Below are 26945 nucleotides of genomic sequence, written 5' to 3' on the forward strand. Positions count from 1 at the left end.
CAATTTACCACCGAGCGGAGAGTTTAGTGTCACAACAAGATCGCTGATGTGTTAAGTTTGTTGTTGTTATTAGCCTAATACTACCGTCAGACATGGCTAATTGGCTATGCCCACGGAGCTTTCAGTGTACACAAGCGAGCGGCACCGCCTGCATCCCCACACGGAGACAAACGGAGTAGTACCTGGCTGCAGTGGAAAAGGAACGAAGTACCAGGTGCCTAAAGCGGGTCGAGTCGAGTAGGTCCTATGCAGTGGAAAAGCGCCATTAGACTAGAGGCAGGCTATAAGAGTAGACTACTAAAAAAAAAAAAAAAAAAAAAAAAAAAATGCATTCAAACTTTTTTTTTTTTTTGTGCGCACTGTGCGGTAATAACCGCGGCGGTAGGAAATATTTAGCAAATTTGTGCGGTAAGGAAAATAGCAATACCGCGGCAGCTCTAGGCTTGGGCGGTATGACGGTATTACGGTATACCTGGATATTTCAAAATCCCGCCGGTATGATTCTCAATACTGTGACGTCACAGACTGCTATTACACTGACACGGAGTTGATTGTAGTGCACAGCACGTGCCAGCAGAGGGTTACGTGGCTATCGTTCTGTGAGCTAGCGTTTGTACCTGGCTGGCGCTGGCTAACTGGCTATCGTTCTGTGAGCTGGCGTTGGTACCTGGCTGGCGCTGGCTAACTGGCTATCGTTCTGTGAGCTAGCGTTGGTACCTAGCTGGCGCTGGCTAACTGGCTATTGTTCTGTGAGCTAGCGTTGGTAGCTAGCTGGCGCTGTTTAACTGGCTATCGTTCTGTGAGCTAGCGTTGGTACCTAGCTGGCGCTGGCTAACTGGCTATCGTTCTGTGAGCTAGCGTTGGTACCTAGCTACTAGGCTTGGGCGGTATAATTTTATAATATGACTTTCATTTTCATCAGCGGGGGGGGGGCTGCTAAGTTAACAATATACTCGTTATCACCATACATAACGCTTATATTGAAACACGTTGACATTAGGGCCGTTCTTTCAACCTAAAAGTGCACTCTCTTCAACCTCGAGCCTAAATTCCTTAGCGACCCGTGTTACCAAGTGTAAACAAACCAGCGCGCACATTCGATACACACAGATATGAAATGAGTCATACGGAACGTATAACGGAGGCTGACATTAGAGCAATATGACTCACGACAGTAGTACACACTACACATACAGACGCACAAAATGTATTCTGCATTGATTAAGTCATAATCAAAACCCAGCTTAAGCCATTAAACCAATGTAGTGAATCGCGAAGCCAATACGCACACACACAGTCAAACTGGAACGCTTTACCAAACATACACTACCAGCTAGGCATGGGCGGTATGACGGTATTAAGGTATACCGGGGTATTTAGAGATACCGACGGTATTGATTGAAAATCAATACCGTCAAAATCACAAATGCATTTCAGTTTATATTACAGTGAAACAGAGTTTTAACAGTGGTTGGTTGTAGTGCACTGCACACACGCGCCAGCAGAGGGCGAGACCAGTCCTCGAGTCACTAGTGGAGCGAGGCAGCGAGCCGCAGAGCTGGTTCAGCCTGGTTGTCTATACACAGGAGGAGGAGGGGAAACCCCGCTTCACTGGAAATTAAATGAGAGTCGAGACACGCTTACTAGGGATGCCCCGATCACGTTTTTTGCCACCGATACCGATCACCGATCGTCTTGAGCCATATCGGCCGATACTGATCCGATACCGATCGTTTTTGATTAATAAAAAAAAAAATTATATAATTTTTTTTAAATTTTTTTATATAAAATATATATATTATATAATTAGACTTGTACTTGTAGTTGTATTATCTGCGAGACAACGCCACCACGCAACAAGTCAAAATGCTCGCTATCTCCACTGTCTGTGTGTATACTCTTGCTTTGATCAAATCACATTCGGCTCTGCAGATTTACCCTAGGCTCTGCAGATATACCCTACTCCCTCAGCTAGGCCTGTTGCAATAAGCAATAAATCAATTTATCGCGCAATAATGAAAATGAATGCAATGATTTTGATGGGCGCAATTAATTGCTATTTATTTGCGTGTTTGTTTTAATGAGGCAAGAACCAGTACCTCTCCGTGTGGGGAGGCGGGCCGCTGGCGTTACTACAGAGTACAGCACGGGAGCTCCTGTGAGCACCATGCGTATGTTGGGCAGTAGCAACGCTACATAGCTTAACTACATTTCTCAGTAGCGTGATGGTAGCGTCGCTCCTTTTGAACCAAGTAGCGTTCTTTGTAGTGTAGCTATTTTTAGACCCAAGTAGTGATGTAGCGTGAACAAACGCTATACGCTACTGCCCGGAGAAACTGGACTGCTAAATAAAGATTAAAGATCTAGTGTTGATGCTATGACGCTTCCTCCTCATCATTGATTGCCTGTAGTAGCTGCATCTAACGTTAGTAGCTAACGTTAAAACTAACCTAAAGTTAGTTGTTCACCAACAATCTCAACATTTGTTTTATCATTAGCTCAAAAACACAGAACCGGACGACACAAGTTGTCCGCTCATAGGTTCTGCTAGGATAATAACAACAATACTTCCGGTCGGTGGGTTTCAAAATAAAAGAGCAAAGTCTAAAACACCGGAAAAGACGTTTATTTTGTACAGCGTTTTCCTCCACGAGTACTCAAGTACATCATGTGATCAATCGATCTGTTTTTTTTTGCCCATCCCTAGTTTATCCTGTGCTGAAAAGTCTCCATTCCAATAGAGATAGTATATATTTGTGTTTATTTGATTATTGTTGAGCTATATTTTAATCGAGAGTAACTGGTAGTGTAGCTTACTACATTTTCCAAGTAGCTTGCCCATCACATAATCCGCGAGCCACAGTAAACAAACGCGAGCCACAGTTAGGGTGACCAGGCGTCCCGCTTTTGGTTGTATACTGCACAGCCATTTTACCTAATGTCCCACATCCCGCATATTGAGAGGATGTCCCTCTTTTCGAAGCAAAAAATAAAAACATGGGTCTAAAAGCCCCTTCCTACAGTAAACGTAGCAACCCGCCTCTTGTCCACACACATTGCTCTGCTCGTTTTATCATTGCTCTCACGGAGATAAAACTGGGAACGAGGTTACTCTGCTTCTGACGCTACCTCATATCTGATTGGTTAGGTAGTAATTTAGGATATTTAAAATGTCTTCCAATGTTAAATAAAGGTTTATTGCACTTTGAAACGGTTTCCTTGCATTATTGTGCTATTATCATTATATTAGTAAAAAAAAAAAAGTTGATTGAAAACTTTTGGGAAATACATTTCTCAAAAAAATTATTTCTCTCAAAACCGCAATAATATCACTTATCGCAATAATTTCTGGGACAATTAATCGCCCAGCAAAATGTGTTATCGTGACAGGCCTACCCTCAGCTATCCCCGTTAGTGACTGCGACGCAAGCCGGGCTTCGAATATGCATCGAATGAGTGTTATAAGACATTGATATCAGGAGCTGTCTGTAGCTACTGCTAGCCGGAAATATAACGTTAAGACAACGCCTCAGTGAACTATTTAGTTGAATGGGACATTTCGTTTTGAACAGTGAGCTAAGCTAACGTGAGCTAACAGAGGTATCATACACTAGTACTAGATAACTAGACTATTGCTTGAGCATTTGTTGATATCAGGAGCTATCAGTAGCTAGCCGGCTAGATACCGTTCAGTTAGACAATGCCTCATCATGTATTAAACTAAAAGTGAATAGTTGACTGGGTCATTTTGTAACGGTAGCTAACGTTAGCTCATGGAGGTCCCGTCCCACTAGACTAGACTAGACCCGTGTTTACATGCGTGCGGGAGGAGCTGGAGGAGGAGCAGACGCGCAGCACTGTGTGCAGCTCCCGGTGTCTGAGACAGAACTCAGCGAGTAAGATCTGTTTTGACGACCCCCCCCCCCCCCCCCCCCCCCGCTGATTAAAATGAAAGTCATACCGTACACCGGGGTATTATATAATCAAGGTATAACGGTATGAAAAAAGTGATACCGCCCAAGCCTACTACCAGCATTCATATCTCATACGTTCATCTTCAATTGCTTAACCATAACATAACTTACTTACCGGTACCCAAACAACGTGTCCCTGAGTCCACATTCATGCACGAATCAATTTCAAAACGTTAGAAAAACGCTCCGTTTCCCGATTCCTCAATCATCCAATGTCTGGAAGTGGGCCCATGGTTAATAAACGGTCCATAACCGCATTCTATAGAAGAATAAGTCTTTATTTATCGTGCAGATTAACACATGCAAGATGAAAGACTCAACGGAACACGCGCGTTGCGTCACCTGCTCAGCTCTGCTCTGCCTGAGAGAGGGAACGACAGACTGCCCTGCCCTCTGCTGGCGCGTGCTGAGCACTACAGATTTGGCGCACAGTCTGTGACGTCACGGTATTGAAAATCATACCGCGGGGATTTCGAAATACCCTGGTATACCGTAATACCGTCATACCGCCCAAGCCTACTAGCTAGCTACCGTTACTGTTTAAACAAATGTTAATAAATGGGAGATTCCTCAAACAGCCATCTCTTTCCCGACAATCCCCTCTGTGCACGCGATTGGAAGATGAACGTATGAGATATGAATGCTGGTAGTGTATGTTTGGTAGGGCTGACCTTCGAAGCTTTTTTTGGCAATCGAAGCTTCGGGGCCGAGCTTCGATTTTAATTCGAAGCTTATTTTTTATTTTTATTTTTTTTATCTTATGTTGTGGGACTTGTACAGCACTTTCATAAACTTTGTTGTTTTTAAATGTGCTCTATAAATAAAGTGGGTTGGATTAATTAATTAAGTAGCCCCTTTCGTGACTGAGCCAACAAGGTTTCACTCGGCTGTGTGATTTAATTCAAGGTGGATCGCTGTTGTCGTTTGAACAACTTCATATTTCATGGGAACTACCAATCCCCCAAATCAAGAATGTTTAAGATGAATAAAGTAAGATTTTGATTATTTGAAATATGGCCTGTGTAGACTAAACTATGCACAGAATTATGTCAGTCTACAAGGTCCGGCAATGTAGACCTTGTAGACTCCACTACAGACCAATTATCAGTGAATGTTCATGCATTTTTAAGAAGGGCAACTTCCACAAAAAAACAAAGAACTCACCAAAACATCTCAGTAGCACCTTATCTAAATTTTATTTCCTATTTTGTTTATTCATCCCAGTATCTTTCTTTCTTATGTGTGGAATTCTACAAGGCATGTAGGTGTATATGTATTTGAGGATGATATCCTTCAAACAGGCAATAGTGATGATATAATTTGGGCAGTGCTGAGCTGGCAGGGAGCGAAATTAACTTTTTGACTCACCGGCCAGTGGCTGGTAGATGGGAAGAATCTACCCGCCAAGCATATTTCTTACCTGCCAAATCTTTTTGATTAAAAAAAAAAATATATATATTTTATATAATTTTTTTTTAAAATAAAATATATATTATATAATCATACTTGTAGTTGTATTATCTGCGAGACATCGCCACCACGCAATAAGTCAAAATGCTCGCTATCTGCAAACGGCTCCACTGTCTGTGTGTATACTTGAGTAGCCTCCAGCTCCAGCAAGGATTCTCCGGCGATGCAGCTAGACCCTATACTAATACTCTACATTCAGCATGCAAGGATTCTCCGGCGCTGCAGCTGGACCCTATTGTAGGGCTGGGCGATATGACGATATTATATAAATATCGGGTACAGTTCATTAACGATACACTTTTTTAACGTATCGTGGATATCGTGATGTTTTGCCCAAGAGGATTGTGTCGCGTCAATCTGGCAATCTGGTCCACCCCGTTCAAACTTTTGAACAACGCCGCTCCCACACACACTACTGCATCAAAGTTAGTTAGTACTTATGATTAACAAAGGCATTCGTTTTGTGGCATCAACATTATATAGTTACACGTTATATAGTTACACATCACCGTATTTACCCAAACATAGCAACGTCCGATGACGACATGGATAGCAAGCGTTACTGTTCATATCTCAGTCCGTGCCGAGTTGTGCGTGCCCATTCTGCGGTCTGTTAATAAAGTTTTCAATCAGACAGATGTATGGAAAGGCTTTTATTATAACATTTGTTGCAGTAAAATCATTATGCCTCGTTGTCATGCTGCGGTGCGCTAGTAATCACTCGTCGGCTGCGGTGAGCTGTTGTTGTTGTCGTTGAGCTGAGCTCTCGTTAAAATCAAGGAGGGCATTCAGGAAGTAAAAAAAGAATAGCGCTGCTTGCCGATTGGTGCTAAGAACAGCAGGGCGGGTACAAGCGGTGTGACGTAATTGGCAGACTCGACTGTCAATCAAAATGAATGAACGTTATTAACGATTGCAGAATGGGTACAAATTAAACAATACGAATGAATGAATGAATGAGAACTTTATTTAACAGATTGCAGAATGGGTACAATACAGTACGGCTCAATACATACAATTGTTAAGGGGATGCAGACCTGAGAAAGACGTTTGTCTTGTTTCCATCAGGGTCCCCCATTTTCAATTCATATAGACATATATGACATACATGACATACAGATAGTCAGTACTGCTACATCTATACATTTATGACATACCAGATTTGCAAATACAGTACTGTTTGTGATACAGAAGGAGTCAAGAAAAGGGAGTATATACATTTGACGTAGAAACTGTACATTGGAGGAGGTTGGGTGGGGGGGGTTGGGTACATTGGGATATTGACAACCATACTGGGTAATTTACATTGGAGGTGGTTGGGGGGGGGGGGGGGGGGGGGCCGGGGGGCACACTGTATAAACAAGTAACACTGTACATTGAGGGGGGGGGGGGAGGAGACACTGTACAAACAAACACAATTGTACATTGAACTATTGACAACCATACTAGGTAAATGACTGTACATTGGAGGGGGTTGGGTTAGGATATTTACAGGGGCCAGTGTTGAATTGCAGTCTCCCGTAGGTGTCCCTTGAGAGAGGTTTTGAAAGTGGGTAGTGATCCACATTCCTTTACAGCTTTGGGTAGGGCGTTCCACATTGATGTGGCATAATTGCGAAACGTGTTTAGTCCCTTATTTGAGCCGAATCTGGGTTTAACATGATTTGTGGAGCTCCCTCTGGTGTTGTGATCGTGGTATTCACTGACCTTTGGGAAGTATTTTGACATGTACATGTCAAAATAGTACAGCTCAATACAACAACAGTGGACTGACTGGAGGATGAAGACCAGAAAAAGACTTTTCGGCTTTTTTACATAAGGGTCCTCCATTTTCAATTCATCAAAACATTTAGAGACATACAAATATACAGTAGTTTCATAAAAATGCTAAAATCCTATTGATTTAAAACTTTATTAACATATTGCAGAATGGGTACAGTACAGCTCAATACATACAATTGTTAAGGGGATGCAGACCAGCGAAAGACTTTCGTCTTGTTTACATCAGGGTCCCCCATTTTCAATTCATCATATTTCATATCTAAATCATATAATATCTCATTGCTAAATATATGCAATATATAATCTAATAATCCAATAATCTAAATCTAATATATAATATAAAAATGCTAAATGCATGGGTATTTTATTTTGTCTTTAATGTTAGCTTGCAAACTCAAATACTGTTGTTGTGGCTGAAGGTTGTTTAACACAGCAGGAGACGATATTTCCAATTGTAACAAGTAGGTAATTTATTTAAGAAAAGAAGTTCTTAACAGCAGAAGCTATGGTTCGAGCAGAGGATCACCACAGCTTGAACAAAAAACACTCTAACTCTCAATCCCTCTGCCTGTCCCCTAAATCCCCTCTCAGTCCTGCCCCCCCATGACAGATATGATGACGTATCATATCATGTCAGATCTGACATGACGTACATTAAGATGATACGTAGATTTAACATCGGAGAGAGATAAGAACATTAAGAATATGAAGAGAGATAAACAAGATATGATGTACACACACGATATGATGTAAAACATTTAAGAACATTGAAGAGAGAGTGAGATGTGTGTGTGTGTGTGTGTATGTGTGTGTGTCTGTGTGTGTGTGCGTCTGCGTACAGACGTATGTGTATTGTATGTGTGTATTGTGTCACAGGGAATGTGTGTGTGTGTGTGTGTGTCGGTGTGTATGTCTGTGCGACTGTGTGTGTGTGTCTGTGTGTCTGTGTGTGTGTGTGTGCTGTGTCTGTGTGTGTGTGCTGTGTATGTGTGTGTCCGTGTGTCTGTGTGTGTGTGCTGTGTCTGTGTGTGTGTGCTGTGTATGTGTGTGTCCGTGTGTCTGTGTGTGTGTGCTGTGCCTGTGTCTGTGTGTGTGTGCTGTGTATGTGTGTCTGTGTGTGTGTGCTGTGTCTGTGTGTGTGTGCTGTGTATGTGTGTGTCTGTGTGTGTGTGCTGTGTATGTATGAAAGAGAGAAAAGAACAAGATATGAAAGCGATACGATGTACGAGATTACCAGCACACAACGTGCCGTACTGAAATGTCCATCTGTCCAAGTTGTTTTAAGAACGTCAGCCAGACCGTCTTTCAGCACTGCTAGTTGACCTATATTAAACTAGTCCACCCCATACACATTTTCCCCAACATTCCCCCATTTGGGGCTATCCCTAGTCCCACCCAAATCATATAACCAAGAAAATGTGAACGTCTAACTAAACGAGAAACCATATTTATATAATAAAAGTTTAAATGGCTGATCTAAACAAGAAACCTAGCCATATAATAAATTTTAAATGTCTAACTAAACAAGAAACCTTACTTCATTCACTGGACCCCTAACGGACCAACAAAGGCTGACTACCGTTCTCACAATAAACACAAAACCGCTCAAAACAAGAGTAATAATAAAACATCAAAAAAAAAATACCCCAATTTATAATCCTAACCTGACAGACAAATCCCCCCAACCTCCACCGCTTACCAAATGAGCCACAGTTCCGGCCGGAAACCGCGACTCTCATCAGGGAAAGGAGAAGTTGACCGTCAGAACTAAACATAGAACATCCCTCCCAAAAAAAAATGACATTGTCTCTTCCATAACATTGAGTCCCAGTGTCCATCGCTCAGCCCCCCTTCCATGCCCACGCCATAGTCTCCTCACCGTATTGCCAAAAGTCACATTTTGCCAATACAGCAACCACCACGCCACACCTCCAGTCCTCGTAGAAGCATGTCCCCATGCCTGGACGGGAGGCGCTGGTACCGACCTCACCACGTGTCCCCCCATCTTCGACGGGAGGTGCCCATCTTGCCCACTGCGTTAGCCCCCCCCTTTGTCCCTCCAGTCCCCAGAACCGATCCCCAGACCACTTCTTCTCAATGCTTCCTCAGGCTCAGAACCGACACTCTGCCGATGCCCCTTCCCATTCCGGTTTGACCAGGACCACAAGTAAAATAAACAAAAAATAATAAAAAAATTAAAAACAATGCAATGATTTTCAATGGTTGCAATCTCTATGCCGAAGGATCATTAGAAAATCAGACTAAAATTCCTAGTTAAAGGAATAAACCAACAAAACTGCACTCAGACCATCCCCCGTCACTCTTAAAGGAAAGAACCAACAAAAAGAAAATGTCCCTACCTCACCATACCCCTAATCCTCTATCCCCTCGTCTCCCTCTAAGGCAGCATAAAGCTGAGGATATGGCCCGATTTGTGGCTCAATCTCTTTCTGTCCCACCATCAGCATTTGGCTCGTTACGTGTGAAGTTACCAGCCTACCCAAGAGAGGCATACCACAACAGAAAAGGAGAACCAATATCAACCCTGCCACCCCAATGGATATCCCCGTCTGCATCACTATGCTTCCCCACTGTCCCAATCTTTCCAACACCCCACTCCCCCACCATTCTTCATTCCGGCCAGAATTCCCCCTCAACTCCTCCCTCAAATCCTTCAGCTTAGCCATGGCCTCGGAGAACTTTCCCCCTGGCCCCACATTCGTCGGAATGAATGTGCAGCAGTACTGTCCAAACATGGAACAGACTCCACCCTTCTCCGCCATTAACCAGTTCAGAGCCTGTCTATTCTGCCACGCCACCGTACTGGTCGCGTGCATCTGGTCCCCCATTGCATCCAACGCCTCCTCGGTGTAGTTGAGATACCGCTGCTGATTGTAAAACAAATAGTTGATCCACCCGGTGTTCTTATTGACCGATATCCATGGCAGAATAGACTCAAACCCTGCCGCAATCTCATTCTTAGCCATGAACTCGGCTGGAATGCCCCTTGGCTGTCCTATGCTGTCCAGATACACCCTTGGGTCTGCCTTGTAGCTACGCTTCGTTCGAGAGATAGGAGACTCAGAAGGTCCTTCCGTCACTGATAATGGTAGGACCACCATTGGCATGATCGCCTGAACCCGGGCACATCTACCTGACCAATCTAAAGGAAGTGTATTCCTCAACCTCCTACCGCCGCAGAGCCAGTATTGGTCCGCCAGTGCCATATCCTGGACATGAAAAGGGCAAGCTACAGGCTGTGGGTTGGTATCCACTCCCTTTAACACGACCCCGTGTCCACACTTTCCTTCTTTCGTGCAGTTAGTCGTGATGCTCCAAATAGTAGTGCACCGCCCCTCTGCCACCTCCCCTACATCCCGGGTCCCCTCCTTTTGCAAGCACTCGAAATCCTTGGTCAGCCATAGTTTGACACCTCTGGGTATTGGCAACCCCGTCGCTACCCCCTGCACACGTACATCCAATTTCCTACAACGTTCCCGCATAGTGACATCCTTGAAATCCGTGACGTTTCCTGCCGCCTTAAAACGACTAGAGCCGAGAAACCCCAAACACTCTGCCTCGCACCAAGGGCGACTATTATGGGGCCCCTCCCATGCCTCTGCGTCCCTGTCACACTGAGCCCAACTGAACTTCGTGCCCTTCACCAGCAGCCTATCCGGACGTGCCTTGGAGCAGACATAACAATCCTCTATCTGATTCTGCGCGCTCGTGTACTGGACCCACTTAAACCACTCATTCCCTAAAGCCGCCCTATACATCGGGTCAGCCTCCGGGTCTTCCTCGTCATAGTCATAGTCGCCCCCATCTTGTTCCCCGGAAGGAAGCAAACCCCTCAACCTGGCCCAGAGTGAGCCCACTGAGTCCCTCAACGTTCCGGCTGTCCTCTGGAACATATCCTGTCCCCCCACCTCTTCCGACTCAGTGTCCTTGACCTCCCTTTTTCCCCTCACCCCTGTCCCCTGTGATTGGTTCGGGACAGGCTCAACTCTCCTATCTACCCCCACAACCCGATCCTCGTTAGTATAATGGTAAGTATCCCCGCCTGTAACGGGGGAATGGTCAAAATCAAAAACATGCCCTTGCGGTCCTACGGGAAACACCCCTTTTGGTTGTAGTCTTATCTTCTCCCCCCCTTCCTCGATGGAGGGAAGAGGGGGCGCCTGATTCTGAGCCTGGTCATGAAAGCCTGCTGGTACTTGAGCCTGAGCGGGACCCCGTGGGACTCCTACCCACTCAAACCCGTCATCCTCAAGGACGGGTCGACCGTGACGGTCGTTGTGCCCGGCCGACCGTCCGCACACTGCTGCCAACATCTGCGGGAGCATCAGCAGGCACTGCACCTTCCAGTTGCCGTCTCGGACCCTCCATGTCGGGTTCTGCATAACTGCGATCGATTGTATCCCCCAAGAGATCGCCGCTGGCCTTTAAGCAGTGATTGAAGTGGAACCAGGTCGCTGATCCTTTGACTTGGACTGCCGTTCCAGTCGATCGGATCACCTCGTACGGGCCCTCTCTCCGGGGTGATGACCACTTTCTCTTGTGGACCTTTACGAAGACCAAGTCCCCAGGGATCAGTCTCGGTTTGGTGGCTTCCTTCTCCGCCTCCTTCACCCCCTTTCTCTCCTTTCTCTGCTCCTGTCGAAACACAGCTTCATGTATTTTAGTCACTTGCTGAAGATATTTTTCAGATCTTGCTCAAAAATATCTAATGCCGGGCCCCTAGCCAGGTGTCTAAATGGCGGTGCTGGCATGCTGCGGCCTGTAAGCATTTCATGCGGTGTTAGCTGTGTTTGGCGGTTTACGCTGCTTCTAATAGCCATCAGAGCAAGTGGCAAAGCATCAATCCAGTTAAGCTTAGTTTGCATACAGATTTTCAACAGTTTGTTTTTAATGACCAGATTGGCCCTTTCCACCTTCCCCTGCGACCCGGGACTATAGACACAGGAAAGGCGCTGTCATATACCTAATTTCTGCATCAGCCCTTTAACCACCTTGTCGATGAACTCGCGGCCATTATCGCTTTGTAATATCGTGGGAATTCCAAATCTCGGAATGACCTCGCGACACAGGAACTTGATCACTGTGTCCGCGTTCTTGTGTTTAGATGGAATGGCCTCAATCCAGCGACTAAAGCAGTCCTCTACTACCAGGAGGTATCGTTTGCCCTGCACTGGCGTTATCATGTCTGTATAGTCCATAATCAGATGTCTGAATGGTCCCTCAGGGAGGGGTGTGTAAGCCGCCACTGTCGGTACTCCTTTGCGCACATTGCCCTGTAAGCATGTTAAACACCTGGCTAGTGTAACGTCAATTTGTGCCTGAAGCTTTGGGGACCAAAATCCCATTTTCGTGATTCGTTTCAGGGTCTCTGCTCTTCCACAGTGATCAACACCATGAGCCTCAGGTATCACTAAGGACAGAAGATCGATGGAGGCGACTATCAAACCGTTATGACTCCTCCACAGACCATCTGCCCCCCTTACAGCCCCCCTCTCCGTCCACGACTGTTTCTCGGCCTGCGTGGCTGAGTCCTGAAGATCACTCAAATTATCCTCAGTTACCTCAGTCGTCAGTTCGGCCGCAAACATCAGAACAGCCGTGGACGGCACCGCAGCCGCCGCCTTCGCGGCCTCGTCCGCCGCGTTGTTTCCCGTCGTCACAAAGGACAGGTCTTTTCTGTGTGCCTGGCACTTTACGATAGCAATGCTTTTGGGCAACTTTACAGCCTGAATAAGCGCCACAACCTGCTTGTGGTGAAGGATCGGTGAGCCGTCCGATTTCTTAAAGCCTCTTGCCTTCCAAATGGCCGCGAATAGGTGGCATACGCCATGCGCATACGCAGAGTCTGTAAAGATGTTAACCGTGCGATCTTTAGCTATTATGCATGCTTCTGTTAGTGCTATTAGTTCTGCAAGCTGGGCCGAACATGGTTGCATGCATTGTCCGGCCTTTCTTGTTAGTGTTTCTCCGTTAGGTTTGCACTGTACGACGGCGTATCCTGACCTTAAATTTTCCCCCTCCCGATAGCAGGACCCATCCACAAAAAGTGAGAGTTCTGCTATCGCGAGCGGGTCGACTCCCAAATCAGGACGGAGTTTCACGAAAGCCTGTACCTCCACCTCACACTCATGCGGTTGACCCTCGCTCGGGAGTGGTACCAGATCCGCCGGGTTACTGCCGTGGCATGTTTTTATCGTAACGTCCGAGTACTGCAGGAGCCTCATGTAAGCCTGTTGCCGTTGGCTGGTCAGAACAAATTTGCCTCTTTCAATCAAGTTTGCCAATTTGTGATGTGTCCAAATGCAAATGTCATATCCCATTGTCACGGCCGTTGCCTTCTCATACATCAAATGTGCTGCGGCCAGGGCCTGATAACAAGGTGGCAGACCCTGCTCCACCGGCGAAAGAGCTCTAGAGTAATATGCTATCGGTTGTTTTTTCCCACTCCCCCCCTGTGTTTGAGTCAGGACAGCTGTCGCATGCTGCGCTCTATGTGAGACGAATAGGTGGAAACACTTCTCATAATCCGGCAGCGCCAGGGCAGGGGCCTGTAACAACAGACGCTTAATGTTTGAACGCGTCCTCCCCTCCTCGGTCCATGTCGAGAGAGAGAGAGAGAGAGAGAGAGAGAGAGAGAGAGAGAGAGAGAGAGAGAGAGAGAAGTGTGTTTTGAATAACAGCAGAGCGGTACCGGTTTTTGAAGATTGAGAGTCTTATCTACAGAGGACAGAAGGCACAGTTATGTGTTTATGTGGAGAGTGTCGTAAAGAAATCGGGGAAAAGGGTCGGGGAGAGGTTTGAAGAGATGGAGAAAAATTTGACCAGAGGTCGAAAACATGCAATTAAAATTGATTAGTGGCGTACTTATAGCCTGTTAAAAGAGGAATCGCCCCAGTGTAAACACCTCATCAGTCGTGTTCTTTTTAGCCGTCCATCCAGAAAACCAGTTCACACAACCAGCTCACTTTCTCCTCCCGCAGAAACTCTGACGGATATTTATATAACAAGCCCAACGCTTACCTTTTTTTGTCGACAACCGGCAGAATGTTTACGGGAGATTCCAGGAACTGGCCGTATGAAAAGGCCCGGTGGAGCGATCTACAGGTCAAGGGTCACCAAATGTTGTGGCTGAAGGTTGTTTAACACAGCAGGAGACGATATTTCCAATTGTAACAAGTAGGTAATTTATTTAAGAAAAGAAGTTCTTAACAGCAGAAGCTATGGTTCGAGCAGAGGATCACCACAGCTTGAACAAAAAACACTCTAACTCTCAATCCCTCTGCCTGTCCCCTAAATCCCCTCTCAGTCCTGCCCCCCCATGACAGATATGATGACGTATCATATCATGTCAGATCTGACATGACGTACATTAAGATGATACGTAGATTTAACATCGGAGAGAGATAAGAACATTAAGAATATGAAGAGAGATAAACAAGATATGATGTACACACACGATATGATGTAAAACATTTAAGAACATTGAAGAGAGAGTGAGATGTGTGTGTGTGTATGTGTGTGTCTGTGTGTGTGTGCGTCTGCGTACAGACGTATGTGTATTGTATGTGTGTATTGTGTCACAGGGAATGTGTGTGTGTGTCGGTGTGTATGTCTGTGCGACTGTCTGTGTGTGTGTGTGTGTGTGTCTGTGTGACTGTGTGTGTGCTGTGTCTGTGTGTGTGTGCTGTGTATGTGTGTGTCCGTGTGTCTGTGTGTGTGCTGTGTCTGTGTGTGTGTGCTGTGTATGTGTGTGTCTGTGTGTGTGTGCTGTGTGTGTGTGCTGTGTGTGTGTGTCTGTGTGTGTGTGCTGTGCCTGTGTCTGTGTGTGTGTGCTGTGTATGTGTGTGTCTGTGTGTGTGTGCTGTGTATGTATGAAAGAGAGAAAAGAACAAGATATGAAAGCGATACGATGTACGAGATTACCAGCACACAACGTGCCGTACTGAAATGTCCATCTGTCCAAGTTGTTTTAAGAACGTCAGCCAGACCGTCTTTCAGCACTGCTAGTTGACCTATATTAAACTAGTCCACCCCATACACATTTCCCCCAACACTGTCTTGGTAAGCCTCATAATGAATTGTTTGGGGAAAAAAAGAAAAACATCGTGATGCGTATCGTGTATCGCCGAAAGGTCAGAAAATATCGTGATATCATATTTAGGCCATATCGCCCAGCCCTACCCTATTGGTATAATATTGCGGTTCTTTGGTCTAATCACATTCATCAAGCCCTCAGCTAGAATACGCATTGAATCAATGTTATAAGACATTGATATCAGGAGCTATCTGTAGCTACTGCTAGCCCGCTAGATAACGTTAAGACAATTTAGTTTACTGGGACATAAAATATAGATCTAACGTGAGCTAGCTAACAGCTAGCTAACGAGGGAACGGAGGTATTATGCACTCGAGTCGACTATTGCTGGAGCATGTTGATATCAGCAGCTAGCCAGCTAGATACCGTTAGACAATGCCTCGTCATGTATTAAACTAAAAGTGAATAGTTGACTGGGTCATTGTTTAAACAGTAACGGTAGCTCATGGAGGTCCGATCTAGACTAGAGCAGACTGCTACCATTCTGAGAGCTTAACGTTAGCACTAGAGCTGCGGGCGAGCTGCTACCATTCTGAGAGCTTAACGTTAGCACTAGATACTGCGGGCGAGCTGCTATCATTCTGAGAGCTTAACGTTAGCACTAGATGCTGCGGGCGAGCTGCTATCATTCTGAGAGCTTAACGTTAGCACTAGATGCTGCGGGCGAGCTGCTATCATTCTGAGAGCTTAACGTTAGCACTAGATGCTGCGGGCGAGCTGCTATCATTCTGAGAGCTTAACGTTAGCACTAGATGCTGCGGGCGAGCTGCTATCATTCTGAGAGCTTAACGTTAGCACTAGATGCTGCGGGCGAGCTGCTATCATTCTGAGAGCTTAACGTTAGCACTAGATGCTGCGGGCGAGCTGCTATCATTCTGAGAGCTTAACGTTAGCACTAGATGCTGCGGGCGAGCTGCTATCATTCTGAGAGCTTAACGTTAGCACTAGATGCTGCGGGCGAGCTGCTATCATTCTGAGAGCTTAACGTTAGCAGTGGCACTAGAGCTGCGGGCCGCTCTGTGTTGATACGAGCAGAAGCCAATAGTATCCCGCTGCAGGGCTGGCCCGGCTGGGCGGATATGACTCGTTGCCACGTTTTTTTTTCAAAATAAGAATATCATACGAACCGAATGCTGCTAACTGCCGGAGCCATCGATATTATGACTCTAGCTGCGCTTGGGCCGGAAATGAGACCTGCACAGATTTTCAAAATAAGAGTATCGTTATGAACTACACGTCTACACGCCACACGGCGGGCAGGGCTCTCAGTGGCAAGCGCCAAAGGTAAAAACTGAGCGCCCCTGGCGGGCGGCGGGCTTTAATTTTGCCCCCTGTGAGCTGGGTTACTTTCCTCCAGTGTATTTGTCCCCCGGCCCCACCCAATGGCCCCATGCGCGCGCGCACACACACACACACACACACACACACACACACACACACACACACACACACACACACACACACACACACACACACACACACACACACACACACACACACACACACACACACACACATTTAGCTGATGCTTTTATCCAAAGCGACTTACAAGTTCTGTACGACAAGACCGCAAGAAGGGTACAACTCGATCAGCTGAGTAACAATGTTTATCAAAGTGTTGCGTGTTACAGTGTAGGTTAGTTTATTTTTTTTTAATCATTTCAGATAATGGTTGAAGAAGTGAGTCTTTAGTCGACGGCGAAAGATTGGACGGGATTCGGCTGTCCTAACTGGGATGGGTAGTTCTCACACACACGCACACGCAGGGACCGAAACTAAAGCCCGCCGCCCGCCAGGGGCGGTCTGTTTTTACCTTTGGCGCATGACACTTAGAGGGCTGCCCGCCGTGTGGCGTGTAGACGTGTAGTTCATAAGCAGGCCCCTAAAAATATTTGTATGCGAACGGTAAAAATCAATTACGCGCACGCTGTGCGAATACAGATTATAGCCTCGTCTTTTTTTTCCTCCGCTGCGAGATCGTTAAAAAACTACAAGTCCCACATTGCACTCAAGCCAACGGTCCAATCACAGTAGAGTGAAGTGACTGGTTTCATGGGAAATAAAGCTAATGACCAATCGGAAGCTCTCATTTTTCTTGTTTACTTCCTGAAACTCCGCGATCAGGGCTCTCGTTTTCCGAGACACCAACTTATTATAGTCTCTCTTACCAATAGCAATAGATTTTAGAACACCTAGATTTATCGATAGCAATAGTAATATAACGTTAATGCAACAAAACGAATGCCTTGCTTTGTTAATCATAACGTTGATGCAGTAGCGTATGTCGGTGTGTTGGCTGTAACGGACATGACAATAACATAACGTGTACACATTAAAATTGCGATAATCTATTCTAACATTTTCAAATCGATGCAGTTGAATTTCCCCCTTAGGATCGATGCATTGTTACACCCCTACACCAAAGTCACTGGCCCACTGTGTATCTGTGTGTATAATAACTTGGCTAGCGTTATCAACAGCAGAGGTGGGCAATGGGTCCAGCTGCAGCACCGGAGTGCAAGCGATGTGATGTAATTGGCAGACTCGACTGTCAATCAATGGTCTACCTGACACGCAAACTCAAACAATGTTTCTGTACTGGAGGTGTGATTGATTGATTGATTGAAAACTTTATTAACAGATTGCAGAATGGGTACAATACAGTACAGCTCAATACACACAATTGTTAAGGGGATGCAGACCAGAGAAAGACTTTCGTCTTGTTTACATCAGGGTCCCCCATTTCAATTAATCAGGAAAGTGTACAGTAGGAAAGTGTACAGTATTTCAATAGGCAACCCTGAAAGGATTATTTTTCTAGAAGAGCAACACAGCCAAAACAGACAGTGGAGCTGTTTGCAGATAGCAAGCATTTTGACTTATTGCGTGGTGGCGATGTCTCGCAGATAATACAACTACAAGTATGATTATATAATATATATTTTATTTAAAAAAAAATTGTATATATAAAATATATATTGGCAGGTAAGAAATATGCTTGGCGGGTAGACTCTTCCCATCTACCCGCCACTGGCCGGTGAGTCAAAAAGTTAATTTCGCTCCCTGCGCACACGCACACACACAAATCGAAGTAAAAAAAAGAAAAATTGAAAAAAAAAATATTGAAAAAAATATTTATCCTTTTTTTTATTTTTTTTTAAACTTCGATTTTTTTTTTAATGTTCGAAGCTTGTGCCATCGAACGAAGCTTCGAAGTATTTAAGACAGCCCTAATGTTTGGTAAAGCGTTCCAGTTCGACTGTGTGTGTGTGCGTATTGGCGTCGCAATTCACTACATTGGTTTAACGGCTTAAGCTGGGTTTTGATTATCACTTAATCAATGCAGAATATATTTTGTGCGTCTGTATGTGTAGTTGTGTACTACTGTCGTGAGTTTGTGAGTCATATTGCTCTAATTTCAGCCTCCGTTATACGTTATTTGTTCCGGATGACTTGTTTCATATCTGTGTGTCTTGACTGTGCACGCTGATTTGTTTACTTGGTAACATGGGTTGCTAAGGGCGTTTTCACACCTGTAGTTCGTTTGCTTTGTTCCGATTCATGGAGACACAGGGACTATAATGATACAATGTTGCACTTGTCCCTTTGTTCGTTTGTGTTCACACGGCTGTGTTAACAGCGGACCAAAACAAACGCATGCGCAAGCAAACTGTCACTCATTGGTCAGATTTTGGGGGGTGCCCCCCCCCCTAACCCTGAATCTCCGCGTTACATTGAAATCGGGGAGGAGAGAGCGGGGGGAGCAAATTAATGAATGTGGATGAGAGCTGTGATGTAAATCGGCCGATTTAGTTCTGATCGATTAGGAATGGGTCGCGCCGTGTTCAGGAAACTCAGGCGCATACAAGTCTATTCGATCATGTCTCCAGCACCCCCACAGCCGTAGCTGCTACCACGTACATCAAGGCTCTCATCCACATTCATTAATTTGGCCCCCCCGCCTACTCCTCCCCGATTTCAATTTAACGCGGAAGTGCAGTGGTCTATAGCTAACTTTACCGATCTAGCTGCCTAAAGACTACAAACTGATCCCGCCCACAATTCAATGCGAAAGCGTCATCATGCAGCGCGTATATACAGTACGGCAAGTGAGTTGTGTCGGTTTGTTAAGTCGATTGCATTCTCACAGCGTACAAGTCGCTTCGGGTTCGGTTGGAAGTGCGCCAAGACCACCCTCTCTAGGTGGTCTCGGCCCGCTTGTTTTGTTCCGCAACAGAATGCGATTGCTGTGTTCACATATGCCCAAATGAACCGAAATAGGGGGTAAACACTCCAGGTTCCGGAACAACAGCTCCAAACGAGCTAGGTGTGAAAACAGCCTAAGGAATTTAGGTTTGAGGTTGAAGAAAGTGCACTTTTAGGTTGAAAGAACGGCCCTAATGTCAACGTGTTTCAATATAAGCGTTATGTATGGTGATAACGAGTATATTGTTAGCTCCGCTCCCCCCCCCCCCCCCGCTGATGAAAAGGAAAGTCATACCGTCATAATACCCAATATTTTGAGCGTGATTCACTGCGCATTAGTTATATTACACATTGCACATGTTATGATTTTGAACGTCTGCCATTTCCACTGCAAAAGGCATATACAATTAACAATATGATGCGTCGATCATGAATATGCAAATCTACGAAATTTCATAGTCGATGACGTCGACATGGGCGACGAATCGTGACAGCCCTACATAAATCCAATGCTGACATTTGAGCAAATTAAGATGAGATATGAGAAAAATAAGGGTGCAGATGACTTGTCTGTATGCAAATAAAGAATTAGAATCTGAATATAATTCATTTGGGATTTACTAGGGCTGTACCGAATGCTTCGATCATAATGTTGACATTCGAATTCTAAATCAACATTTGAATTCTTTATAACTTTCTTTTTTTTCTTTTTTTTAATTGTTTAAACCAATGGGGTTGGCTACACTAATATTATAATATTATACGATTATACGACGTCACCATAGGGCTGGGCGATAAAACGATAACGATAACTATTGCAATAAATTATTTCCTCGAAATAAACATGAAACGTGGTCGCAAAGTTTCGATATATCGATTTTCCAAGCTTGTATATGAGCACACGCACTAACAACCAATCAGTGAAGGAGATGGCGACAGCGAAGGAGACCCGCGGTGCACCTCTGGGAGTCTGGGTAGTAAACAAGGCTGGCTAGGATCATTAGCTTGCACGCCGCTATTTTATAGTTGTGTGTGGCGTGAATTCTGAGGCCACGGTTAGAGTAGTGTGGGGTATGCGGTGGACGTCGTTGCAATGTATTGGGGCGGAACAGAGTATTTTAGGGTGATAGTTAGTACATTGTCGTGGGATACACCGCTTGCTCTGGCTAACTGTTAGTTCCATTCTTATAATGCATATGATCCAGTGGCGGTAGGTTGCCCCCTGGTGGAATATAACAATCTATGCACTGGTGCGTAGAAGAATGTGCGCGGACTGATGACGACATCAACTCGAGACATTCGCAGCAGCAAAACAAGTGAGTCTATTAATAGCCTGTCCGTCGGCGCCGGGCATAAGAAGTTAATTAAACTTGACAGAAATTATATCGACGATAATTATCGATATCGAGTGATATGAAAATAATTTTATAATTTTATCGCGATAACGTTTTTGGCCATATCGCCCAGCCCTACGTCACCATCACTTTCATACCAACCGTACCCTTATTGGATTATTTATGTTGATGAAACTGATGAGTTATATTCATTAAAGAAAGTTGATTTAATAAAAGAAAAAGACATTTAATCAGATTAATCACTTTATTAAAATTGAGGATATAGTTTAAAAAAAAACTTTTGAAGTAAAATTCTTTTTATAGACATTCGAAGCTTCGTTCGAATACTTCAATCGAAGCTTCGAATGTTAAAAAATGACATTCGGTACAGCCCTAGGATTTAGGGTAAGGAGGTTAAGAACAACACACTCCACACAGTGTGGGTTTTGCATGTTCTGCAGGCACAAAGAAATCCTCCATGGCAGGAAATCCAAGTGCTCGTCATAGACAAGAATAGCTCAAATATCTCATATTAAATATAAAGAATTACAACATACTTTGGTCAAGCTAAGGCGGATAGCAACTAGGGATGCACCGATATGAAAGTTTGCCACCGATACCGATTGTTCAACTAAGGTCGCTTTCACATATAGTTTTGGTGGACTCGGTGCGGTTCTGGTGGTGAAGTTGCAACATTGTTGCATTCTTCATTTGGTTCGCCTGCGTTCACATAGCAATCTGTCAGGCGCACCAAACTATCTGAACAATGTCACGCGGTCGAAAAGGGCGCTCGTCTATTGGACAGTGGAAATGTGTGTGTGGCTGCGAGCCCTTGTGTGCGCGCAGGGAGCGAAATTAACTTTTTGACTCACCGGCCAGTGGCGGGTAGATGGGAAGAAGGTATTATGCACTCGAGTCGACTATTGCTGGAGCATTTGTTGATATCAGCAGCTATCAGTAGCTAGCCAGCTAGATACCGTTAGACAATGCCTCGTCATGTATTAAACTAAAAGTGAATAGTTGACTGGGTCATTGTTTAAACAGTAACGGTTAGGGGTGGGACGATACATCGATCCAGATCGATACATCGATGTAATTATCAACAATCGAATCGGATCGATGCGATGTAATAAGATCGATTCATATCGATACTCTTATTTTGAAAATCCTGTGGCGAGTCTCATATCCGCCCAAGAACAACAGCAGTAGCTCCGTGTGTGTAGACGTTACAGCATAGCATTCTCCCTTTCTGTGTGTGTGTGTGCGCGCGTCTTTGGAAAGACCAGATGAGGTCAGAGGAGTTTGATGTTTAAATGTTATTTAAACATAAACAATATAATACATAATAAATGTAGGCCTATACATGATCATGCAACATCAACAAATTGTTGTAGGAACGGTTTGGGAGAGGGAGGTTGTGAGTTTTGAGTTCCAAAAAATGTAGCTTAAAGTTTAAAGCTCAATATATAAAAACGTGGCACTTTACAGTGAACAGGTCTATTTGTATTAAAAACAATAGATTGATTTTCCTTTAAATGTCTGGAAGAGCTCAAAAATACAAATGTCAAATGATATTTTCATTACCTTTTTTTTGTTGATCTAAATGTTACTGATTCTGTTAAATGGGCATATGATATCATCTCATATCGATCGCAGGCACCTGAATCTAATCGTATCGTATTGTATCGTGAGAGACTTTGTGATATCGGCAAATATCGTATCGTTGTCCAAAGAATCTATATCGTATCGTATCATGATGAAACTGGTGATTCCCACCCCTAGTAACGGTAGCTCATGGAGGTCCGATATAGACTAGAGCAGACTGCCCGCATATCGCAATGGTGGCGTTTCAGGAAGTAAACGAGCCAAATGAGAGCTTCCGATTGGTCATTTGCTTTCTTTCTCATGAAACCAGTCACGTCACTCTACTGTGATTGGACCGTTGACTTGAGTGCAATGTGGGACTTGTAGTTTTTTTAACGATCTCGTAGCGGAGAAAAAAAAGACGAGAGAGGCTATAATCTGTACTCGCACAATCATTGTGCATCGTTATGAACTACACGCCACACGGCGGGCAGCCCTCTAAGTGTCAAGCGCCAAAGGTAAAAACTGAGCGCCCCTGGCGGGCGGCGAGCTTTAGTTTCGGTCCCTGTGTGTGCGCACGTGTGTGTGTGTGTCTGTGTGTGGACTGCGAGCCCTGGCTCCAGATCAGCGGAGGCAAGTTGTTCTATTGAAGCCGATTACCACCATCCTCTCTAGGGATGCCCCCCGGACCCCGGTTTTGAACGGGAACCGGTACTATATTAGAAAATACCGGAGTATTTATAAGCTCCGACGTCCTCGGTACTGCTATCGATACTCTAGAGAAATTATTATTATTATTTTTATTTAAAAGTTGCGAACGATCCTCTCTCTGTCTCTGCACGAGAAGCGAGCCGCAGCAAGCCATTACACACACTTGTCGCGAGCCGCTCACACTCACACATACACGGGTAGGGACTGGAGGTGCCTGTCCGTGGCTAGCTACGTTAGCTACGGAGCTAATAGTCAGTTTCAGTGTTGCTGGATGGTACACTCTAACGTTAACGTTATGCCGAGTTCATACTACACTACACGTATGAACTCGACATAGCGTTAACGTTACTCCGTTTCCATGAAGTGTTTAATTAGCAGCAATCTGTTCTGTTGTTGAACATTTAACGTTAACGTGGGTAGCTACGTTAGCTACGGAGCTAATAGAGTGTATCATCCAGCAACACTGAAACTGACTAACGTTAACGTTATGCCGACTCGCCGAGTTCATACTACACTACACGTATGAACTCGACATAGCGTTAACGTTACTCCGTTTCCATGAAGTGTTTAATTAGCAGCAATCTGTTCTGTTGTTGAACATTTAACGTTAACGTGGCTAGCTACGGAGCTAATAGAGTGTATCATCCAGCAACACTGAAACTGACTAACGTTAACGTTATGCCGACTCGCCGAGTTCATACTACACTACACGTATGAACTCGACATAGCGTTAACGTTACTCCGTTTCCATGAAGTGTTTAATTAGCAACAATCTGTTCCGTTGTTGCAAATTTAACGTTAAGGTAGGTATCCGATGCACTTCCGGCGTGGACAGGAAAACGTCGTGAAATCGTTGTAGTCATTTTGTAGTCTTATTAACTAAAAGATTTTAACAAAATAAAAAGCAGCAGCACTATTGCATAACTGAGTCATGTTTGCTATGTATTTCTTTCTTTAGGGGAGTAGGACATTTGTTTCACAGTTTTAGCATGATGTTTTATAGATGGCCAGGTTAAACACATGTTTTTGTTTTTTAAGAGGGGGCCGGGGGTTTGATTTGATTGAAGTTTATTTCAAATATGCAACACAACAAACAAATATCAAGTACAGATATAGCCTTAAGCCGTTCAAATAATAATTTATAATTTTTTTTAAAATTTAAATATATTTAAATAATAATCTAAAAGAACCGATAAGAGTATCGATAAAGTACCGAACCGTTAAGCAGTATCGATAAGAGTAGTAGTATCGATAAAATCCTAACGATACCCATCCCTAATCCTCTCGCTAAACAACTTGTACACCGTTGTTATATATATATATAATAATAACAACAATATAATAAGCCGCGTTTTTTCTTCCTCCTTCCCAAGATGCACAGTTAGATATATAGATAGATAGATAGAGAGATAGATGCAGTGTGCTTGTTTTGCATTGAATGCTGCGAGCAGTGGTAATAATTAGCACTTCCTATATTTGGTTCGCGTTTGGTCCGATGAAGCGAACAGAGACCTACGTTTTCAGGCGGACCAGAGTTCGCCTGCTTGGTCCGCGGACCGAGTTCGATGCGCATTCACACAAACCCGAAAAACCAGACTATCGAATTCTGGTCCGATAATCCGGACCAAACAGCCCCTGTGTGAAAGCGACCTAACACAATCGGCCGATACCGATGTGTGGCAAATCTTTTTTTTTTTTTTTTTTTATATATTTTCTTTTTGTAATTTTCTTTTTGTAATATATATATATATTTTTTTTATGAAACTACTGTATATTTGTGTTACAAATTGTGCTCACCGATATGAACATAGGCCTCTTTACTTACTTAAAAAAAGGAAACATCAAGAAATAGCACTATCTCTCTCCCAGTATGTTCTGCTGGGCTGCAGCTAGATCAGGGGTCAGCAATCTTTTTGACATGGAGTGCCTGTTTGAAATATAGTTGTAACTAGTGTGCCTCAACAATATTCCTTGCATCGTATTTTTTTCTTCTCATAATCAGGTCTTTTTAATGATAATTTTTACATTATTACATCATTATTGTTGTTATTATTAACAATATTATTATGATGGTTGTATAAACCCTAAATCTGAGTTGGGGGGGGGGGGGGGGGGGGGGGTGGGAATGCAATGCAGACAAACAGCTGCATACAGTGCGACCATTTCACTCACATTTGCCCATTCATTTTTGGACACATCACACACCATTGGTGTGTGTACTGTACGTGTGCTGTCATAGCTCCACCTACAGGCCTAATGGAGAACACCAGGAGAACACCAGGATGTGAATGGAGGGTGAATGTGAGGTATATCGTGTAAATACGTTTTGATTGGTCGCAAGACTACACTGTAAAAAAATTAATAATAATAAGCTACCAGAACTTAAAAATATCGAGTTCAGTTACTGTGCATTAAGGTTTTCAGTTTTCAATCTATAATAAGTTAACAGAAAAATAAGTACACAACCACATTATTTCAACCTAATAAAACTATGTTTATTGTCATTGTTTTAAGAACACAAGTTGACTTGGTAATACTCACATTTTGAGTAAAAAAAATTGCTTTTAACTAGAGCTGGGCCGTTAACGGCGTTAACGTGCTGCGTTAACGCTATACTAGTATCGCGCGATAATATAATTAACGCATTAATCTTTTTTTTTTTTTTTTTTTTTTTTTTTTACATTTTTTTTTTTTACCTTTATTTACCCAGGGTAGGTTCGCTGAGCACAGATGCTCTTTTTCAGGAACGCCCTGCTTCACATTCACACAGTTCCATTCACACCTGGGAGCTGCCCAGTACAACCACAGTTGACACCATTGGCCACTGAGCAACTCCACTGGAGCAGTTGATTCAAGCCATGTCACATAGTTCAAGTTTGAAATGATTCTTTCTGTTTTGCTCCTGAGAGTGCTAGATACTGTACTGTACTGGTAATATTATTTATTTGTGTTAACTTCTGAATAAAACAACTTATTAAACACAAGTACATCTTATTGAACATTATTTTGATATTTCATTACCAATTATCATAGCAAAACAGATTTTTCAAACAGTCTGTAATGCATTTTGGAAACGGGAGATGGGCTCATGGTGTAATGGGCCACCTGGCCTGAGAAACGTAAGGAGGAAAGAAAAAGTAAGGACTTACTTCTGGTCATTTGGGTAGAACACACATATTTTGAATGCCTTCGGCAGTTTTTTTTTTTTTTTTTTTTTTAGCCATTTTAATCTAGATTCATCTAGATTAAATCCAGGATTGCAGATAGATTAATCTAGATTAAAAACATTAATCTATGCCCACCTCTACTTTTAACATGTGCAATATTCAATGAAATAGAAAAATAAATAATACAATTTGTTGATTAATCCCACTGGTAACAATGGTGACCGTAATAATGTTTTTGTTATAAGGCTCTGCAAATGTTACTGAATGATGTAGCAAATGCATGTGTGTGTGTTCCGGTGTGTGTGTGTTGAGGATAATTGCATGCCAATTAAAGACTTCTGAACAGGTCCTGCATTATTATTATGTATTTCCAGCTCAATTGAAATAATAAACAAATAAAGGGTCTCAATTAAATATGTGTTAGTAAAAAGAACATGTGGGAGGATTTCAACAAGATAAATGCGACAATAGTGCAAAATATTTCACCAACATTAAAAAAAAAAAAAAAAAAAGTATACTGTGCAGGCACGCGTGCCTAGGGTTGCCTACCCCTGAGCTAGATACTAGTTCTCCCAGTATGGTCTACCGGCTGGGCTGCAGC

The 26945-nt window shown here is 43.8% G+C and overlaps 1 protein-coding gene across 2 annotated transcripts in view; it reads left to right on the plus strand.

Annotated features, from left to right (window-relative positions):
• The window catches only part of shoc2 (SHOC2 leucine rich repeat scaffold protein), a 120363-nt gene that overhangs the window by 6545 nt on the left and 86873 nt on the right, over positions 1-26945 (plus strand). The window lies entirely within an intron of this gene.

The sequence above is a fragment of the Notolepis coatsorum genome (genome assembly GCF_963971535.1).
Source record: "Notolepis coatsorum genome assembly, chromosome: 7".
NCBI lineage: Eukaryota > Metazoa > Chordata > Actinopteri > Aulopiformes > Paralepididae > Notolepis > Notolepis coatsorum.